An 11000-nucleotide genomic window follows, 5' to 3' on the forward strand; every position below is an offset into this window, starting at 1 on the left:
GGCATTGCGTTCAGTTTCATTCTGTGAGTTCGACAGCTACTTGACTAAATGTTGTATTTTCGCCTTACGCGACTTGTTTACAAACTGGAGTGTTTGTTGTGTCTGGGGTGCTCTTTCTGAAAGTCCAGATATGGTTTTTAACAAAGAGTACATTGATGTTTATGGCAGGCTGCTTCACTGCGACGACCCGCAGGATGTGACCATGTACCCCTTTCAGCTGAGCGAGACCGTCACACGGCGCATCATCTGTCGCTCCTGCATGATGGACTCTGCTAAGTGAGTGTCACCCTAGTTAGCCCGAGTCATTATAGGTTATTTGTATTTTTTTACCAAATAACACATTTTACCCAGATCAAAACAGTCAGTGTTCCTTTGAGACCGCGCATTATCTGAGGAACGCTAATTTTACTGTAGTGCCACATTTGGGAAGCCAATGCAAGTAATTTGGAAAGTACTGTGTACTGGAAATTCAGTTTTTAAGTAGATTTCAATGCATACAACATGATTTCATGCATTGAAATCTTGTCTTGTGTCTACATCTTGTCTTGTGTCTACATCTTTGTGTCTACATCTTGTCTTGTGTCTACATGTTGTCTTGTGTCTACATCTTGTGTCTACATCTTGTCTTGTGTCTACATCTTGTCTTGTGTCTACATCTTGTCTTGTGTCTACATCTTATCTTGTGTCTACATCTTGTCTTGTGTCTACATCTTGTGTCTACATCTTGTGTCTACATCTTGTGTCTACATCTTGTCTTGTGTCTACATCTTGTCTTGTGTCTACATCTTGTGTCTACATCTTGTCTTGTGTCTACATCTTGTCTTGTGTCTACATCTTGTCTTGTGTCTACATCTTGTGTCTACATCTTTGTGTCTACATCTTGTCTTGTGTCTACATCTTGTCTTGTGTCTACATCTTGTGTCTACATCTTGTCTTGTGTCTACATGTTGTCTTGTGTCTACATCTTGTCTTGTGTCTACATCATGTCTTGTGTCTACATCTTGTCTTGTGTCTACATCATGTCTTGTGTCTACATCTTGTCTTGTGTCTACATCTTGTCTTGTGTCTACATCATGTCTTGTGTCTACATCTTGTCTTGTGTCTACATCTTGTCTTGTGTCTACATCATGTCTTGTGTCTACATCATGTCTTGTGTCTACATCATGTCTTGTGTCTACATCTTGTGTCTACATCTTGTCTTGTGTCTACATCTTGTCTTGTGTCTACATCTTGTCTTGTGTCTACATCATGTCTTGTGTCTACATCTTGTCTTGTGTCTACATCTTGTCTTGTGTCTACATCTTGTCTTGTGTCTACATCTTGTCTTGTGTCTACATCTTTGTGTCTACATCATGTCTTGTGTCTACATCTTTGTGTCTACATGTTGTCTTGTGTCTACATCTTTGTGTCTACATCTTGTCTTGTGTCTACATCTTGTCTTGTGTCTACATCATGTCTTGTGTCTACATCTTGTCTTGTGTCTACATCTTGTGTCTACATCATGTCTTGTGTCTACATCTTGTCTTGTGTCTACATCATGTCTTGTGTCTACATCTTGTCTTGTGTCTACATCTTGTCTTGTGTCTACATCTTGTCTTGTGTCTACATCTTGTCTTGTGTCTACATCTTGTCTTGTGTCTACATCATGTCTTGTGTCTACATCTTGTCTTGTGTCTACATCATGTCTTGTGTCTACATCTTGTGTCTACATCTTGTCTTGTGTCTACATCTTGTCTTGTGTCTACATCATGTCTTGTGTCTACATCATGTCTTGTGTCTACATCTTGTCTTGTGTCTACATCTTGTCTTGTGTCTACATGTTGTCTTGTGTCTACATCTTGTCTTGTGTCTACATCTTATCTTGTGTCTACATCTTGTCTTGTGTCTACATCTTGTGTCTACATCTTGTCTTGTGTCTACATCTTGTCTTGTGTCTACATCTTGTCTTGTGTCTACATCATGTCTTGTGTCTACATCATGTCTTGTGTCTACATCTTGTCTTGTGTCTACATCTTTGTGTCTACATCATGTCTTGTGTCTACATCTTTGTGTCTACATCTTGTCTTGTGTCTACATCTTGTGTCTACATCTTGTCTTGTGTCTACATCTTGTGTCTACATCTTGTCTTGTGTCTACATCTTGTGTCTACATCTTGTCTTGTGTCTACATCATGTCTTGTGTCTACATCTTGTCTTGTGTCTACATCTTGTCTTGTGTCTACATCTTGTCTTGTGTCTACATCTTGTCTTGTGTCTACATCATGTCTTGTGTCTACATCATGTCTTGTGTCTACATCTTGTCTTGTGTCTACATCTTGTCTTGTGTCTACATCTTGTCTTGTGTCTACATGTTGTCTTGTGTCTACATCTTGTCTTGTGTCTACATCTTGTCTTGTGTCTACATCATGTCTTGTGTCTTCATCTTGTCTTGTGTCTACATCTTGTCTTGTGTCTACATCTTGTCTTGTGTCTACATCTTGTCTTGTGTCTACATCTTGTCTTGTGTCTACATCTTGTCTTGTGTCTACATCTTGTCTTGTGTCTACATCTTGTCTTGTGTCTACATCTTGTCTTGTGTCTACATCTTGTCTTGTGTCTACATCTTGTCTTGTGTCTACATCTTGTCTTGTGTCTACATCTTGTCTTGTGTCTACATCTTGTCTTGTGTCTACATCTTGTCTTGTGTCTACATCTTGTCTTGTGTCTACATCTTGTCTTGTGTCTACATCTTGTGTCTACATCATGTCTTGTGTCTACATCATGTCTTGTGTCTACATGTTGTCTTGTGTCTACATCTTGTCTTGTGTCTACATGTTGTCTTGTGTCTACATCTTGTCTTGTGTCTACATCTTGTGTCTACATCTTGTCTTGTGTCTACATCTTGTCTTGTGTCTACATCTTGTCTTGTGTCTACATCTTGTCTTGTGTCTACATCTTGTCTTGTGTCTACATCATGTCTTGTGTCTACATCATGTCTTGTGTCTACATCTTGTCTTGTGTCTACATCTTGTGTCTACATCTTGTCTTGTGTCTACATCATGTCTTGTGTCTACATCTTGTCTTGTGTCTACATCTTGTGTCTACATCTTGTGTCTACATCTTGTGTCTACATCTTGTCTTGTGTCTACATCTTGTGTCTACATCTTGTGTCTACATCATGTCTTGTGTCTACATCATGTCTTGTGTCTACATCTTGTCTTGTGTCTACATCTTGTCTTGTGTCTACATCATGTCTTGTGTCTACATCTTTGTGTCTACATGTTGTCTTGTGTCTACATCTTGTCTTGTGTCTACATCTTTGTGTCTACATCTTGTCTTGTGTCTACATCTTTGTGTCTACATCTTGTCTTGTGTCTACATCATGTCTTGTGTCTACATCTTTGTGTCTACATCTTGTGTCTACATCTTGTCTTGTGTCTACATCTTGTGTCTACATCTTGTCTTGTGTCTACATCTTGTGTCTACATCATGTCTTGTGTCTACATCATGTCTTGTGTCTACATCTTTGTGTCTACATCTTGTGTCTACATCTTGTCTTGTGTCTACATCTTATCTTGTGTCTACATCTTGTCTTGTGTCTACATCTTGTGTCTACATCTTGTGTCTACATCATGTCTTGTGTCTACATCATGTCTTGTGTCTACATCTTGTGTCTACATCTTGTCTTGTGTCTACATCATGTCTTGTGTCTACATCTTGTCTTGTGTCTACATCTTGTGTCTACATCTTGTGTCTACATCTTGTCTTGTGTCTACATCTTGTCTTGTGTCTACATCATGTCTTGTGTCTACATCTTTGTGTCTACATCTTGTCTTGTGTCTACATCTTTGTGTCTACATCTTGTCTTGTGTCTACATCTTGTCTTGTGTCTACATCTTGTGTCTACATCATGTCTTGTGTCTACATCATGTCTTGTGTCTACATCATGTCTTGTGTCTACATCTTGTGTCTACATCTTGTCTTGTGTCTACATCTTGTCTTGTGTCTACATCTTGTCTTGTGTCTACATCTTGTCTTGTGTCTACATCTTGTCTTGTGTCTACATCATGTCTTGTGTCTACATCATGTCTTGTGTCTACATCATGTCTTGTGTCTACATCTTGTCTTGTGTCTACATCATGTCTTGTGTCTACATCATGTCTTGTGTCTACATCTTGTGTCTACATCATGTCTTGTGTCTACATCTTTGTGTCTACATCTTGTCTTGTGTCTACATCTTGTGTCTACATCTTGTCTTGTGTCTACATCTTGTGTCTACATCTTGTCTTGTGTCTACATCATGTCTTGTGTCTACATCTTGTCTTGTGTCTACATCTTGTCTTGTGTCTACATCTTGTGTCTACATCATGTCTTGTGTCTACATCTTGTGTCTACATCATGTCTTGTGTCTACATCATGTCTTGTGTCTACATCTTGTGTCTACATCTTGTCTTGTGTCTACATCTTGTGTCTACATCATGTCTTGTGTCTACATCTTGTGTCTACATCATGTCTTGTGTCTACATCATGTCTTGTGTCTACATCTTGTGTCTACATCTTGTCTTGTGTCTACATCTTGTGTCTACATCTTGTCTTGTGTCTACATCTTGTGTCTACATCTTGTGTCTACATCATGTCTTGTGTCTACATGTTGTCTTGTGTCTACATCATGTCTTGTGTCTACATCTTTGTGTCTACATCTTGTGTCTACATCATGTCTTGTGTCTACATCTTTGTGTCTACATCTTGTGTCTACATCTTGTCTTGTGTCTACATCTTGTCTTGTGTCTACATCTTGTCTTGTGTCTACATCTTGTGTCTACATCTTGTGTCTACATCATGTCTTGTGTCTACATCATGTCTTGTGTCTACATCTTGTGTCTACATCTTGTCTTGTGTCTACATCTTTGTGTCTACATCTTGTGTCTAAATCATGTCTTGTGTCTACATCTTTGTGTCTACATCATGTCTTGTGTCTACATCATGTCTTGTGTCTACATCTTGTGTCTACATCTTGTGTCTACATCTTGTCTTGTGTCTACATCTTGTCTTGTGTCTACATGTTGTCTTGTGTCTACATGTTGTCTTGTGTCTACATCTTGTCTTGTGTCTACATCTTGTCTTGTGTCTACATCTTGTCTTGTGTCTACATCTTTGTGTCTACATCTTGTCTTGTGTCTACATCTTGTCTTGTGTCTACATCTTGTCTTGTGTCTACATCTTGTCTTGTGTCTACATCTTGTCTTGTGTCTACATCTTGTCTTGTGTCTACATCTTGTCTTGTGTCTACATCTTGTCTTGTGTCTACATGTTGTCTTGTGTCTACATCTTGTCTTGTGTCTACATCTTGTCTTGTGTCTACATCTTGTCTTGTGTCTACATCTTGTCTTGTGTCTACATCATGTCTTGTGTCTACATCTTTGTGTCTACATCTTGTCTTGTGTCTACATCTTGTCTTGTGTCTACATCATGTCTTGTGTCTACATCTTGTCTTGTGTCTACATCTTGTCTTGTGTCTACATCTTGTCTTGTGTCTACATCATGTCTTGTGTCTACATCATGTCTTGTGTCTACATCATGTCTTGTGTCTACATGTTGTCTTGTGTCTACATGTTGTCTTGTGTCTACATCTTGTCTTGTGTCTACATCTTGTCTTGTGTCTACATCTTTGTGTCTACATCTTGTCTTGTGTCTACATCATGTCTTGTGTCTACATCATGTCTTGTGTCTACATCATGTCTTGTGTCTACATCTTGTCTTGTGTCTACATCTTGTCTTGTGTCTACATCTTGTCTTGTGTCTACATCTTGTCTTGTGTCTACATCATGTCTTGTGTCTACATCATGTCTTGTGTCTACATCTTGTCTTGTGTCTACATCATGTCTTGTGTCTACATCTTTGTGTCTACATGTTGTCTTGTGTCTACATCTTGTCTTGTGTCTACATCTTGTCTTGTGTCTACATCATGTCTTGTGTCTTCATCATGTCTTGTGTCTACATCTTGTCTTGTGTCTACATCATGTCTTGTGTCTACATCTTGTCTTGTGTCTACATCTTGTCTTGTGTCTACATCTTGTCTTGTGTCTACATCTTGTCTTGTGTCTACATCTTGTCTTGTGTCTACATCTTGTCTTGTGTCTACATCATGTCTTGTGTCTACATCATGTCTTGTGTCTACATCTTGTCTTGTGTCTACATCTTGTCTTGTGTCTACATCATGTCTTGTGTCTACATCTTGTCTTGTGTCTACATCATGTCTTGTGTCTACATCTTGTCTTGTGTCTACATCTTGTCTTGTGTCTACATCATGTCTTGTGTCTACATCTTGTCTTGTGTCTACATCTTGTCTTGTGTCTACATGTTGTCTTGTGTCTACATGTTGTTTTGTGTCTACATCTTGTCTTGTGTCTACATCATGTCTTGTGTCTACATCTTTGTGTCTACATGTTGTCTTGTGTCTACATCATGTCTTGTGTCTTCATCTTGTCTTGTGTCTACATCTTGTCTTGTGTCTACATCTTGTCTTGTGTCTACATCTTGTCTTGTGTCTACATGTTGTCTTGTGTCTACATGTTGTTTTGTGTCTACATCTTGTCTTGTGTCTACATCATGTCTTGTGTCTACATCTTTGTGTCTACATGTTGTCTTGTGTCTACATCTTGTCTTGTGTCTACATCTTGTCTTGTGTCTACATCATGTCTTGTGTCTTCATCTTGTCTTGTGTCTACATCTTGTCTTGTGTCTACATCTTGTGTCTACATCATGTCTTGTGTCTACATCTTGTGTCTACATCATGTCTTGTGTCTACATCTTGTCTTGTGTCTACATCTTGTGTCTACATCTTGTCTTGTGTCTACATCTTGTCTTGTGTCTACATCATGTCTTGTGTCTACATCTTGTGTCTACATCTTTGTGTCTACATCTTGTCTTGTGTCTACATCTTGTGTCTACATCTTGTGTCTACATCTTGTGTCTACATCTTGTCTTGTGTCTACATCTTGTGTCTACATCTTGTGTCTACATCTTGTCTTGTGTCTACATCATGTCTTGTGTCTACATCATGTCTTGTGTCTACATCTTGTCTTGTGTCTACATCTTTGTGTCTACATCTTGTCTTGTGTCTACATCTTGTGTCTACATCTTGTGTCTACATCTTGTGTCTACATCTTGTGTCTACATCTTGTCTTGTGTCTACATCATGTCTTGTGTCTACATCTTGTCTTGTGTCTACATCTTGTGTCTACATCTTGTCTTGTGTCTACATCTTGTCTTGTGTCTACATCTTGTCTTGTGTCTACATGTTGTCTTGTGTCTACATGTTGTCTTGTGTCTACATCTTGTCTTGTGTCTACATCATGTGTCTACATCTTGTCTTGTGTCTACATCTTGTGTCTACATCTTGTGTCTACATCTTGTGTCTACATCTTGTCTTGTGTCTACATCTTGTGTCTACATCTTGTCTTGTGTCTACATCATGTCTTGTGTCTACATCTTTGTGTCTACATGTTGTCTTGTGTCTACATCTTGTCTTGTGTCTACATCTTGTCTTGTGTCTACATCATGTCTTGTGTCTACATCTTGTCTTGTGTCTACATCTTGTCTTGTGTCTACATCTTGTGTCTACATCTTGTCTTGTGTCTACATCTTGTGTCTACATCTTGTCTTGTGTCTACATCTTGTCTTGTGTCTACATCTTGTCTTGTGTCTACATCTTGTCTTGTGTCTACATCTTTGTGTCTACATCTTGTCTTGTGTCTACATCTTTGTGTCTACATCTTGTCTTGTGTCTACATCTTTGTGTCTACATCTTGTGTCTACATCTTGTCTTGTATCTACATCTTGTCGTGTGTCTACATCTTGTCTTGTGTCTACATCTTGTGTCTACATCTTGTGTCTACATCTTGTCTTGTGTCTACATCTTTGTGTCTACATCTTGTGTCTACATCTTGTCTTGTGTCTACATCATGTCTTGTGTCTACATCTTGTGTCTACATCTTTGTGTCTACATCTTGTCTTGTGTCTACATCATGTCTTGTGTCTACATCTTTGTGTCTACATCTTGTCTTGTGTCTACATCTTGTCTTGTGTCTACATCTTTGTGTCTACATCTTGTGTCTACATCTTGTGTCTACATCTTTGTGTCTACATCTTGTGTCTACATCTTGTGTCTACATCTTATCTTGTGTCTACATCTTGTCTTGTGTCTACAGGTGGGTGGTGCATGATAGCCAGCTTACTCCAGAGAGCCCGTGCTTCATGTGTCACACCTGTTTCACCTTGCTGCACTACGACCAGAACGGACAGAAAATCTGCAACTTCAAGGCCTATAAGTACAGGCAGAAAACGGGGCCATCTTAACCTGTGTGCTTAGAAAGATAGTCACTGAGCAAGGGACAGAAAATCTGCAACTTCAAGGCCTATAAGTACAGGCAGAAAACGGGGCCATCTTAACCTGTGTGCTTAGAAAGATAGTCACTGAGCAAGGGACAGAAAATCTGCTCCTTCAAGGCGTACAAGTAGAAAATTGGACCATCCTAACCTGCAACTTGTGTGCATAGAAAGATTGTCAGGGAGCTTTGGCAGTGAAAACATTCTATTCTCCAGAACGGACACTAAACCTGCTTCTCAACGCGTACAAGCACATGTTGTATGCAAGAAATTAGACCACCGTAACCTGCAATTTGTGTGCATAGAAAGATCGTCGGGGAGCTTTGGCAGTGAAAACATTCTGTTTTCTGTAAGGGACACCGAATCTGCCTCTTCAAGGCGTACAAATACAGGTGAAAATTGGACCATCCTAACCTGCAGTCTGGTGTGCAGGGTGGGATTTTGCATGTGTGTGTGTGCCCGCCAGTCTCAGTGGTGCTATCAGTGCTATGAAAGAGAGAGTGTGGGTGTATTGGTGTGGCTGTATGTGTGTGTGTGCCCGCCAGTCTCAGTGGTGCTATCAGTGCTATGAAAGAGAGAGTGTGGGTGTATTGGTGTGGCTGTATGTGTGTGTGTGCCCGCCAGTCTCAGTGGTGCTATCAGTGCTATGAAAGAGAGAGTGTGGGTGTATTGGTGTGGCTGCATGTGTGTGTGTGCCCGCCAGTCTCAGTGGTGCTATCAGTGCTATGAAAGAGAGAGTGTGGGTGTATTGGTGTGGCTGTATGTGTGTGTGTGCCCGCCAGTCTCAGTGGTGCTATCAGTGCTATGAAAGAGAGAGTGTGGGTGTATTGGTGTGGCTGTATGTGTGTGTCAAGCTGTGGCTGTTTTTTTGACAGTGCTAGGTCATCTGACCTAGACAGTAACTGCACGCATGAAAAATAAAGTTCAGTTATCTGTTTATGAAGATTGTCCGCTGTACATGTGTGTGTGTGTGTGTGTGTGAGAGAGAGAGTTATTGTTTGGGTTTAGTACCGGGTGTGCTAGTCTTTGTTTAGACTAGGCTCATAATCTTACCTGAACAGTGAAATCCCCACCCCCGCCGGACTCCCCAGCACCCCCCCCCCCCCAAACATATACACACAAAAACCGCTACATGTACCATCATCAGCTCTAACAACCCAAGCACACCCCCACATCTCTCCCACCTTAACTCCAAAATACTTTAAATCACCCACATCCTTACTTCTTCATCTACGATATGCTTCCAGCGACAATGAGGGGTTTGCTTTCAGCGGTTTCTATTGCAGCTCTGACGATAAGGAGTTCTTTAAAACTCACAATCTTTTTTTTTCTTTAGTGACCACCTGACAGCCTATCAGGTTGGTTTGACGCCTGACAAACTTGGTTATCGGTGACAAGAACCTAAAGAAAGTGGCACCGGAATTTTCTGAGTAGAAGTTTTACAGGCGATTGAATATAAATGGAAAGGAACAACCAAAAAACAACGTTTTTAAACAGCTCTGAATTTCGATAAATGAAAGTGGCACCGAGATTAGCTGGTTGAGAGCTGTATACAGGAATTTAAAGTGATTTGTAATAACTAAGAAAAAGGCTCTCAGAGAGTCGCTTCCAAACTTATACCATAAGATCCTCTGTACAGGAGGACTGGCTTCACTGTGCAAAAGGAAATCTTTAAAAGCTGAATTCAACGTCGTGTCTGTCTGTCTGTCTGTCTGTCTGCCTGCTTTTCTTGCAATTGCAATTGCTTGTGCCTATGTCTGCGTGTGTGTGTCTCTGTGTGTGTTTGCGTGTCTATCTGAATGTATGTATGTCAATATTTGTGAGTGTGTCTGCCTATCTGTTCGTTTATCTGTCTTTCCATCTCTGTACGTATTTGTGTGTCCTTATAATTATTTGTGCGTGTTCGTGAGCGCCTCGTGTTGTTCCCGATCGTTGGTCGAGCTCTATCAACTTGGGTGACACTAAACCAGATGATCAGTATTTTGGTGGGGCGCCTGTGATCCGGAAACACTGACTTTCCCCTTCCAACAAGGTAGAAATGACTGGTGCCAAAACAAACGAAACCTTTGTGTTTGTACTAATTTACATTGCAACAATTCGACAGGTGTTGATAATGTGAATGTTTGAAGAAATTTCGCCGTGAAAAGGTGCTCCCTTTTTGTGCAAACAGACGGAACCACGCACTGATTGAAGCCGCGAATGAATAGGTGCATTCTTTTGTGCTCCAAGCTTTTTGTCTCTTTTTTGCGTGCATACGTCATTCAGTCTGCAGACTTTGACACCCTCACCCCCACCCCCCTTTTTTTTCATCTCCGATTTCTGTTCCCGTGTCAAACGCAAGTATACACTGGCATATACTGATACTGACACACACACACACACACACCCGCACGCACGCGCGAACACTCACGCACGTACGTAAGCACGCACACATACATGATATTAACACACACACACACACACACACACACTTACCAAAAGAAACTCAACAAAGACACTGAGGTACTCCCCTGCCGCGCATTGATATCTTTGAGTGCATCTCTGGACCCTCGTCAGTTCACTAATACTCGCCGGCTATAATTATATACATGTTATTTTGCAGGTTTAAGAGACAAAGATGTTTTCGTTCTTTTT

At 40.5% G+C, this 11000-nt stretch overlaps 1 long non-coding RNA gene across 1 annotated transcript; it reads left to right on the forward strand.

The window, feature by feature from the left end:
* Nucleotides 1–151: 151 nt before the first annotated feature.
* Nucleotides 152–9305, forward strand: LOC138954208 (uncharacterized). The gene is made up of 2 exons (XR_011451753.1): nt 152–276; nt 8189–9305. It is a non-coding gene; the product is annotated as an uncharacterized lncRNA (long non-coding RNA).
* The last annotated feature ends 1695 nt before the right edge of the window (nt 9306–11000 follow it).

This window comes from Littorina saxatilis, unplaced genomic scaffold (genome assembly GCF_037325665.1).
Source record: "Littorina saxatilis isolate snail1 unplaced genomic scaffold, US_GU_Lsax_2.0 scaffold_3055, whole genome shotgun sequence".
NCBI classification, from domain to species: Eukaryota; Metazoa; Mollusca; class Gastropoda; order Littorinimorpha; family Littorinidae; genus Littorina; species Littorina saxatilis.